General features: G+C 38.7%; 1 protein-coding gene across 1 annotated transcript in view; it reads left to right on the top strand.

Annotated features, from left to right (window-relative positions):
* The first annotated feature begins 1,280 nt into the window (after positions 1–1,280).
* The window catches only part of nrsn1l (neurensin 1-like), a 144,027-nt gene continuing 134,617 nt past the window's right edge, over positions 1,281–10,690 (top strand). The window contains exon 1 of the mRNA XM_083544443.1: positions 1,281–1,398. The gene's annotated coding sequence lies outside the window, so the exon portion shown is untranslated. The remainder of the gene's footprint in view (positions 1,399–10,690) is intronic.

Raw genomic sequence — 10,690 nt, 5'->3', positions numbered from 1 at the left:
GCAGGCAGTTTCTGAAATTAATAAAATGTCATTAATAATTTTGCATCTGTATGTAAAGAAAAAGTAAATTTTCAGTTGATGTGAATAGAAACGTGATATAAATCAAACCTCATTATTATTATTATTATTATAATTATTATTATTACTGTTGATGCTGGTGAGAGTTAAAAACTGAAAAAAAAAGCATTTTGAGTACTGCAATACATTAAAACTATTAACTATACCAAATATGATGTATACATTTTTTTAAATAAAAACTTTTATAAATACTTGTGGCAGGTGATGTATTTTATACCAAGGCCTTAAGTGGTGTCTGAATCCATCATTATGTTGCCACAGCTATAAAAAACGGATGAACACAAGTCAAAATGTCTTCTTTCACTGCAGCCACAGCTACACCACCCGCATACATTATCTCTAGCAGAAGCAACGATATTAACTTCAGAAAATGACCCCGGGTTTTCAGTGTGTCTTAGTGCATTTTTGTGCATTATTTCTGTGCATTCTGTTTTTCCTGGAGATTTGAAATGAAGGCAAAATGTGTTTTTTTGTGCAAATTCTACAGGTAAAAAGTGCAAAAGTATAAATGGTTTAAGAAAATGTTTGGTTTAGCTTTTCAAATAGGTACAATTCTCCAATACATTAAACTTTCTTTCGGCTTCTTCCATTAGGGGTCGCTACAGCGGATCATGATCTGCATGTTTGATTTGGCGCATGTTTTTACGCTGGATGCCCTTTCTAACACAACCCTCCCCATTTATCCGGGCTTAGGATCGGCACTAATTGTGGCTGGGGTTGTTTCCCTGAACGGGGATTGAACCCGGGCCGCAGCAGTGAGAGCGCAGCATCCTAACCACTAGACCACCAGGGAACCTAACAATTCTCCAATACATTATCATTATTATTTTGTATTTTTTTATATATCTTGATTTGATTCTGGGATTCTGACAGGCTTAGCCATTAATCAAAGTTATCAAAGAATATTCTGTATTCGCCAATTTAGGCAGTCCAGAATGATGCTTGTTGTGTAAATGTTGTGTAAATGTGAAGAGAGATGGAAATTAAATCCTTCCAGCATCCAGAACTGTGAGCCAGGAATGTGATCAGTGGATTAGAGTGCCATTATTTCTGCAGAGGGCTTGCTGACATGAGGAGAGGAGGGGGTAGTGCCACCTGGTGCAACCTGTCCAGGCGGGCACAGACACAGTTTTGTGTGTGTGTGTGTGTGTGGTTGGAAAATAGGAGTTGGGGCAGGGGGTTTGTGTCTATTTGTATGGCAACTTGTCAGTCTGCTTGTCCTCTCCTCCTCCTGCTCTGCTGTACCTGTGTGTGAGCATACAGGTCTAAAACTGTCGTAGCTGTGACATTTGGCAATAACGGGCATGACAACACCTGTCTGTAAGTAAAACTGAAAAAGTGTGTGTAGGTGTGTGTGTGTGTGTGTGTGTGTGTGTGTGTGTGTGTGTGTGTGTGTGTGTTTGGTGTGTGTGTTTGGTGTGTGTGTGTGTGTGTGTGTGTGTGTGTGGGGTGGGATTGTTATTTTAATCTATTTTTATTTATGCAAATTATATTACTCTGCTATGCTATTATCATTGTCAGCTCTATAATTATTGGCACCCTGTAAAAGAATGGGCGTGGATAATAGTGGATAATGGATAACGTCAGCACACTTACTTGCAGGCCAACATGGAAGTAAATTCTGCATCAAAACATGTGGGAAAATTTATTTTTATGTTTCTGACTGGTTTTTGATTTGCAGAACTCCTGCAAATTGTCTTCATCATGCGATAAGGGTTATATCAAAAGGGGCACATGGTTGTTGACATGCACAGGTCAGGTGATGCATATAAAAATGATATGTAAAAAAAAGGTGATAAGTATGCCTTGCTAAAAAGATACATCTTCAATCTCTTTCTCTCTCCCTCTTTGTCATGTTCAACATGCCCCTGAGGTACCAGTGACCAGTGTTCCTGTTCTTTTCTCTTATTTGGGTCCAATTCATCCCAAATCCCTACCTATAGATGGAGTTCTCTTTAATTGGAGACCACTCTGTGCAGCTGTAAATAGTTCCACCTCTACAGCCTGAAGATCCATAAAATTACCAAGCATCTCAAGAACTTTGAAAATGGATTTGGATTTGGACTGTAATTAATATCAACAGTCTACTACAATGGTTCAGGACTACAGGTTGTATGAACCATTTTGCATTACATGCTAAATATGCTGTGTTCAAGTCCTACTTACATATCTGTGCCTATGGGGTCAAAGAGGGTTATTATGATGTGTGTTCAAGTGGAAGAAAGAAAGGTGTGAGAGGGTATCAATTATCTGTCATCAATTAGCTTCAATAAAAGAAAGTATAGGATTGAACTCAAGGACACTCAATATTCTTGCTTAAATCTTATCATCTTCTGTATGCATTACATTCCAATTTGAACAAACTTGTGACAGGATTTAGTGAGAAAGTTCACCAACCATTCTGGTTGGCTCTGCCAAAGGGTGTAATCTTAGCTGTATGGCTCTTTTAACAAACATAACGATCTCAAGCAAAAATCCGAATCCATGAAGGAGCGTAGATGGGTAGAGAAAATGTGCATGGTTGAGGACCCCACACTCTGTCTAGACATTAGACATTAGAGGGAGAGCCTCAGTGCTGTCATTATCTCCACTGGAGCCTTCATAACTGAAATCAAAGAGGGTGCTAATAACCAGTGTTCTCCAGAATATTGCATTTTGATAAAGTGCACCACTTCAAACCCCATATGTGACTATATTATCACAATTCAGTAACTGCACATGTATATGTACAATTGTTTCATTTTAAACAAGTGCAATAATTATTCAAATTAATGAATGAGAGTCAGGCGGGTAGAGAAGGAGGACACTGATACAGCTGAGGGTGGTTAGATTATCTCTCTCACCTTTTCTCTCTGTCTGTTAAAATTTGTCGTGCGATTGGGAGGCTGTGTTGCATCCAGGTCTGTCAGATCACTGTAACTCAGCAAAGTGCTGGGAGTGGATCCCTCCCCACTGAGCTTGTGCCCTGCCATAACCCTGTCATAACCCTGTCATAACCTTTGCTGACAGCCTCACAGATGGTAGGGAAAATGGGGGTTAAAACCCAAAGGCCACATCACTCCACACACTTCACTTTATTCCCTGAAACACCAAGTGACCTTGCTCTGACATTCTCCTGAGTCTAAAGACAGGAGTGCAGGGAGGATGTAGAACATGGGGAGAGGGTCAAATGTGCATTTCAAAGACTTGAGCCATAAATATTTGAGAGGAAAATGGCTCAGCGTTTGGCCAGATGCTTTTATCTGTAGTGTATCACGGAAAGTTTAATATAGGTGGTGCTACGTTGGCTCCTCTGAGACTAAGACAAGATAAATAATGAAAAAAACCTTGCTTTGCCTCATGGCTGGGGGTAAAGTTTAGTGGCTGCTGGGAGGACGGATCTTTTGTCTACCTGTCTAAGGCAGCTACATCAAGAAAAAGGGTTGACTGAATTCAGATGAATCTTTTGTCGACCTGTCTCAAGTAGGCACATCACCTAAAGAGCTGACTGAGAAACTGCACCTAGACAGCTGGAGTGTGTTCAGTCTGTACTCTTCTTACATGTTGAATTTAGTGGTGAACTTTTCTAAACTTCCATTTCTCTCCAGAATAATGACTTGCAGATATCTGAAAATTCTTTCCGGCATCACTACCCAATAAATTTCAATCTACCCTCAAGCTTCCTTTTTTTCATTCCTTGAATTACTGCTAACTTTGCCCAAAGTGATTCAGAGGTCTAGCCTTTACATTTCACCAGCCAGAGGCTGCAATTGAATAAACAAACAACCAAAAAAAAAACATACCTTGAGCCCAAATTCAATTGACTCAAATCAATAAAAACATCCTTGTGGAGTGTTTCTGGGCTGAAGTGATGTCTAGCAGTGTGGTTTTTTTTGTCTGTGGGAATGTAAGGTTAATTAAGGACATACAGATAACATGGAACCTTGAGCCTAACTGAATACATACTTAGCTGTCCTCAAATAATCCATTACTGTCAGGATTTCTCCCAAATCAGATAGAGGACCTAAAGTCTCAAGAGTATCCATCCTTGGACTCTGAGGTCATGTGGCCCTGTTAACATAACTCATGGCTCAGGTGGTAAAATGTTGGCATGTAGTCTCACAGGAGAGACATAATGAATGGCCTGCTAATTGGAACTAAGGGAAAAATGTGTGCATTAACAAATTGAGATGGTACCCATGAATAATAGCAAAAAGGGAGAGTCCTTAGCTGCAGGCTATGAATGATAACTGGATGGAATCAGTTCATATTCTTAAAAAAAAAAAAAAAAAAAAAAAAAACTGACATAGTTTAATAGTTTTCAGAATATGATCCATATTGGTATTTAAGTCAAACACGTATTGTGGTTTATCCAGTCACATACATTTCTGTAAATTATTGAACCAAAAGCTAGCAAGAAATATCAGATCAAACCTTTTCATAGACCTTTATGGATTATTTTTTTTTATATTGTTAACCTTCTCTAGGCTGAACTAAAAGAAAATTAATAATAAAAATTAATAAAAAAATATAATAATAAAAAAATATACAAATATAATAATAATAATAATAATATTATTATTATTCAAATAGTAAGCAAAACTCAATGTTTCGAGACCACTAGACTGAAAATTTTTTTGTTTAATTCAATTAATCATAATCAAGCTGACACATATATTTCAGTGTGTCAATCTAAATAAAAATGGAGGTGAGGTGTGTTTCAGTTTATTGCACAATACCTGCCTGAATGGGGAACAGTATTATGTCCAGCACCATTCTCTGACAGTTTGATGTAACAGCAATATGTTATGCTGAAATCTTAAAAGTTTACAAAAAGTTCTTTCCCTCATATAAAATCTGGAGAAAACAGCACAATATTTAGAAACATTATTATTAAGAACATTTTGAACGGATAAAAGTATGAATTAAATTCAAGTCAGTTAAATGACTGCTTGGTAAGTAAAAACGATAAGATGTGCTGGATAAGGTGTTACACTATATGGACAAAAATATTGAGACCTGGCTTTTCCAGCCAAATGTGGTTCTTCCTAACACTGGTACCACAAAGCTGGAGGTACACAAGTGTAAAGAATGTCGTTGGTTGTGGAAACATTAAATTTTCCATCACTTTATCTAGGACACCCAAACCTTTTTGGAGTGGAAGATCTTAAGTGGCCTGCTATAGAGCTTTGACCTCAACCCTACTGAACATCCTTGAGATAAATTAGAGCTCTGACTCCTTTCCCTACATCAGTACCTGACTTTACTAATGTGCTTGTGCTTAACAATCCTTTTTCTCTTTCCCAGTCACCCCACTACTCTCTCTCTCTCTCTCTCTCTCTCTCTCTCTCTCTCTCTCTCTCTCTCTCTCTCTCTCTCTCTCTCTCTCTTTGTTTTGTATATTTCTATAGTGTTTTTCACTATGAGACTTGTAGAGCAGCTTTACAGAATGTAAGAATTATAGAACCCAAAAAATATAATATAAGTGAATTATGTGTGTTTATCCATGATGAACAAACCAGGGGTGACTGTGGCAAAGAAAAACTTCCTTAGATGTTATCAGGAAGAAACCTTGAGAGGAACCAGACTCAAAAAGAGAACAAATTCTCATTTGGGTGATATCAAGAGTATGATTGTGAATCTTAAATACTATACAAAACACATAAGAGTGAGAACTAACAAGAGTACCGGAGTATTTGATTATGAGTAATGTCCTTACTACAGTCTTATACAGTCAGTTGACGTTGTGGAACCAGGAGCTTCTAAACAACTCATAACCTAGCTCAACATCCGAAATCATCAAAGATCCAACACCATCTTTTCTATCCCAGAACCTTTAAATGTTTAAATGTCCAAACGTTACATGAAGTGGCATCCAACGGATGCTGGTACGTCTGTAGATGGTTCAGGATGTTTGCCAGGTCGGGATCTACTCTTTGAAGGTCCATAATCTTCATGAGGTGGGACACAACTGGACCTGGCGTAACCTGGGGATGCCTCAGGATGGGTAGAGAAATAAGAAGTGGAGAGGAATTAGCGTAGCTGCTGTTCAGAATATTAACAAGCACAAGTTAATAATGTGTGTTTAAAGCACAAGGTTATGATAGGTGATGTGTTATGTGTGATATGTATGCGTTGCTAAAAAGATACATCTTTAATCTCTCTTTCCCTTTCTGTCATGTTAAACATGCCTCTGAGGTACCAGTGACCAGAGTTCCTGTTCTGTTCTCTTATTTGGATCAGCCCATTTTATCCCAACTCCCTACTTTTGGTTAGTTCCACCTCTACATTGAAATGTACATTTACATTTGCGGCACTTGGCAGACGCCCTTATCCAGAGCGACGTACAAAAGTGCTTTGAGTCTCCAGCAATGAATAAATCTACACTGGTACGCCAGATTGCAAACTTAATATAAATATAACTCTTGAATTCTACAAAGCAAACTAGGAAAGTGCTAATTTAAGTGTTTCAGAAAGATGTAAGTCTTCAATTGTCGCTTGAAGATAGTCAGGGACTCCGCTGTACGGACATCTAGGGGAAGTTCATTCCACCACCTTTGGTGCCAGAACAGAGAAGAGCCTTAAAGTATACTTACCTCGCATTTTGAGAGAAGGTGGTACCAGTCGAGCAGTGCTGGAGGATCTCAGACAGCGTGTTGCAGTGCGAGATGTTGCCGGCCTATTTTTGGCCTTGTAGGCAAGCATCAGTGTTTTGAATCAAATGCGTGCAGCTGCTGGAAGCCAGTGAAGGGAGCGCAGCAGTGGAGTGGTGTGGGAGAATTTGGGCAGATTGAACACAAGTCGTGCAGCTGCATTTTGGATCATTTGCAGTGGACTAATAGAGTTCAGGGGAAGACCTGCCAGAAGAGAGTTGCAATAATCGAGTCTTGAAATGACAAGAGACTGAACAAGCATCTGGGCAGCCTGTGTGGACAGAAATAGTCGAATCCTTCGGATGTTGTAGAGAAGAAATCGACAGGAGCGAGCTACATTAAAGACATGTGAGAAGAAGGACAGTTCATTGTCCATAGTTACCCCAAGGTTTACGAGCAGTGGCTGAAGGAGAAAGCAGAGAGCCATGAAGTATTATTTGGAGATCTTGACCTGGAGGTGAATCACTTGGGATGACCAGCAGTTCTGTTTTGCTGGGGTTGAGTTTTAACCTCTACTGTCTAAAGATCCATAAAATTACTAAGCATCTCAAGAACTCTGAAAATTGATTTGGACTGTAATAAATATCAACAGTTTACTACAGTGGTTCAGGACTACAGGCTGCATGAACTGTTTTGCATTTGAACTGTTATAGATGGTGATTCGGTGCTACCCAGATAAGGTTTCTTTCTCATGCCATGTCAGATAGTTTTCCTTGCCACAGTCACCACCAGCTGGCTCATTAGGGATAAACTTATATTAATAATAAGAAACAAACTGACAGACTCTAAACCTATGAACACAAACTATACAACAAAAAAATTAATTGAATTGAATTTAATGAGCACAAATCTCCATGAAATCTACATGCTAAATGATTGTGAAACATCTTCCCAGAAAAGTGTAAGTTATTATAACATTATAATTATAATATAATAATACTGTGTTATGGGAAGTTCAAAAAGAACATACAAATCGTATGGTCAGGTCTCCACAAACTGTCCATATAGTATATTTTCTAAGCTGCTGAATAATGAAGGTGAAGGCCATAGCTATAAATTAAACCACATTTGCAGTGATTAATGTGATAATTACAGACCAGAAGTGTCGTTCAAATTAATTTATGCAGCTGAGTAACCCAGCTCCAAATACACACAATATTACTGTTCTATATTCAGAGATTGTAAAAGCACACACATCCTCCACTCAAGTAGAAGTACAGATACTCATGTATTAACAGATTCTGGTAAAAGTTGAAGTAGTGACTACACTTTATCAATCGAATTAAAGTAAAGACGTTTGGGCTTTGACATGTACTTAAGTTTAAAGTAGTCTGTTTTAGTGTCATGCTGGTAACTGGACCTCACATTATATAAGCACAAAAGAATTTTAAATGTTGTTATCTAATGAATGTATCCAGGCTGAACAACCACCATATAGAGGACAGCAGAGAAAAGATGGTGATGATCAGGTGATCAGGCATGTCTCTGTTCTCAGTCATGTTTACATCACTGACTCCCTCTGTCTCATCAATGTTAGGCCCATACCTCCTGTTGCTTTCTGCCTTGTTTGTTGTTAGCTTCGTGGGCTAGCCTAAGTCTGTGAGGGCCAGAAAATAATACACCTTTGGGAGGTTGAAAAAGCCACGCAATGACAAGAAATAGGTTGATGGGTTGAAACGGTGCGCAATGTTGATTGTATATATTGAACATTTTACCAAATAGATCAAAACTAAATTAGAAAGTTCAGATATTTGTGTAAAAAAATTAATGAGTAAAACTAAAAAGTCTGAAAAATAAATAATAAAGTAAATATACTGATACCAGAAAAGTCTACTTGAGGACCTACAGGAACGAAGTATTTGTACTTCATTGGTTGCTATCTCTGCCTATATTACACATTTAAAAAATTCCAAGTGATAAAACTGATAATTGCTCTTCGACATTGGATAATTTACAGGTAATATAGTTAAACCTTTACTAAGATGAATGTGTCTTTATGGAAGATAATTTGTCTGTACCTCCAGTGCAAATTTTTTAACAAATTTAAGAATGAAAGTTATCGGTATCGCCAAGCTGCCACTCTAGGGCCCTTGAGCAAGGCCCTTAACCCTCTATGCTCCGGGGGTCCCTTACGAGGGAAATATCAAGGTCCGTGACGTCGGAGTGACGTGGGGCCGCCTTCCCGTGGGCTCACCACCTACAGGAGGGACCGTAAGGGACGGTGCTGTGAGGATTGGGCAGCAGTCAAAGCCTGCTTAGACTGCTGCCCCCGCGACCCGAATTACGGATAAGCGGGAGAAAATGAATGAAAGGATGAACGAAAGAATGAAAGTTAGTGTAAAACATTGTAAAGTTCGAACTTCTTCGCACACAGCTAAACATTTTAAGTCTGCTCTCGAGTATATGTAATCTTTTATTTTAGTATATTTTACATATTATTAACATTAAGACTTCCTCTGAGTGAAACTGAGTGAGAATGAGCATTATTGCAGCTTTGGAGGAAAAAATGGCCACAGGTGACATAATGACAAATGGCTTTGCAGACTTATGAAGATATTGTCAAATAAAATTCTCATATATTAAATATTCATCCTCCTCCTTCTGTCATGAAGCTGTGATGTTAACACTGCCCTCGTGCTATGTTAATCATTTCTGCATCATAAGAATGGGGCCTGTCTGGATGTGCTGCTTTGCACATTATTTGCATCTTGCATGCTCCATGAGGCTTAAGCATATAAAAGCCAGCGCTTCGTGTGCAATCGACTCCCGCAATAACGTCTCTCCAGCCAGTGCCGGATTGATCGATTGCTTTGTTTGTCGCTCATAAAACCGTCTGTAATAAATTCGGCCCCCCTCCAACCCTGTTCCATTTATTTAGGCATAATTATTTAGGCGTAATTATGCATTAATGGATGCATGACTGGTTCTGATTGAATCAAGTGATCCATGCGTTTAGAGAGAGACGTACAGGGCGCAGCCCAGATGCTCACAATGGGGAGCGCTCTCATTAGTTGCTCGCCCCACAAAGGTCTCTGGTGCCTCACTTTTGTATTTCTCTGGATGGGGGAGAAATGCTCACTCTTCTGGGAGCCACCTATCCTGTGGATGAAAATGAAACGAGTGCTAATGTTCATTCAGACAAATGACTATATGCCTTTTATTGTCTGTATTTATTAAGCTCTCCAATCTTTTATTGAATCCACACATACATATATGAGGAACAGAATAATGAAATTAATGCTTAGTACCTTGACTATTAAACTACTGGTTAATGACTATTTCATTCATTTTTATGTTTTAAACTCTTTTAGTGCATCCCTTAGATTAGAGGTGGTCAAGGTGAGGAGGAGAGAAAAATCTTAATTTCTTAAGCTTTGCAAGAGGATCCTTTAAAATATTGTTTTTTAATTGCACAATCATTTAATCGTTTGACTTAGAAAGCAAACTCTTTGTGTAATTGAATGCTGTTTAAAAGAACAGCAGGACGGAGTGATGAAAAACGATATGATCAGCTTGACTTAAGCCTTGCTCGGAGTGAATTTAGTTTTTGTTAAACGAGAGATTCTAGCTCAGCCAGTTTCAGGGTGTTAAACATCCATGATCAATAGAGATTACTTGAAAACTTCATCACACACAACCCAGTAAATTTGCCGAGAGCGATTAGAAACACTAATTTTAAATCGGGGTGGGGGGTGGCGGAGGGTGGGATTAGGGTTTTCGCATAGGCGAAGGATGGCATAAAACAAAGACATCAGGCAGGTAGAAAAGGTCATGACAAGGAAGGAAATGTTTTGATTAATACTGGAGTGATTCACGGAGAGAGTGTTTGAGGAAAACCTTTTGTATTATGTTTGTTTGTGGTTAAAATGATTTTGTTGCTGTCTTGTTCCTCTTCTGCTTGACCTCTGAAATCTGTACAGACAAAACACAGACACAACAAACCAAGTGTGTGTTTGTGTGTGTGTGTGTGTGTGTGTGTG

This window comes from Silurus aristotelis (genome assembly GCF_946808225.1).
Source record: "Silurus aristotelis genome assembly, chromosome: 6".
In the NCBI taxonomy this organism is placed as follows: Eukaryota; Metazoa; Chordata; class Actinopteri; order Siluriformes; family Siluridae; genus Silurus; species Silurus aristotelis.
This window is presented reverse-complemented; position numbering and strand designations above follow the sequence as displayed.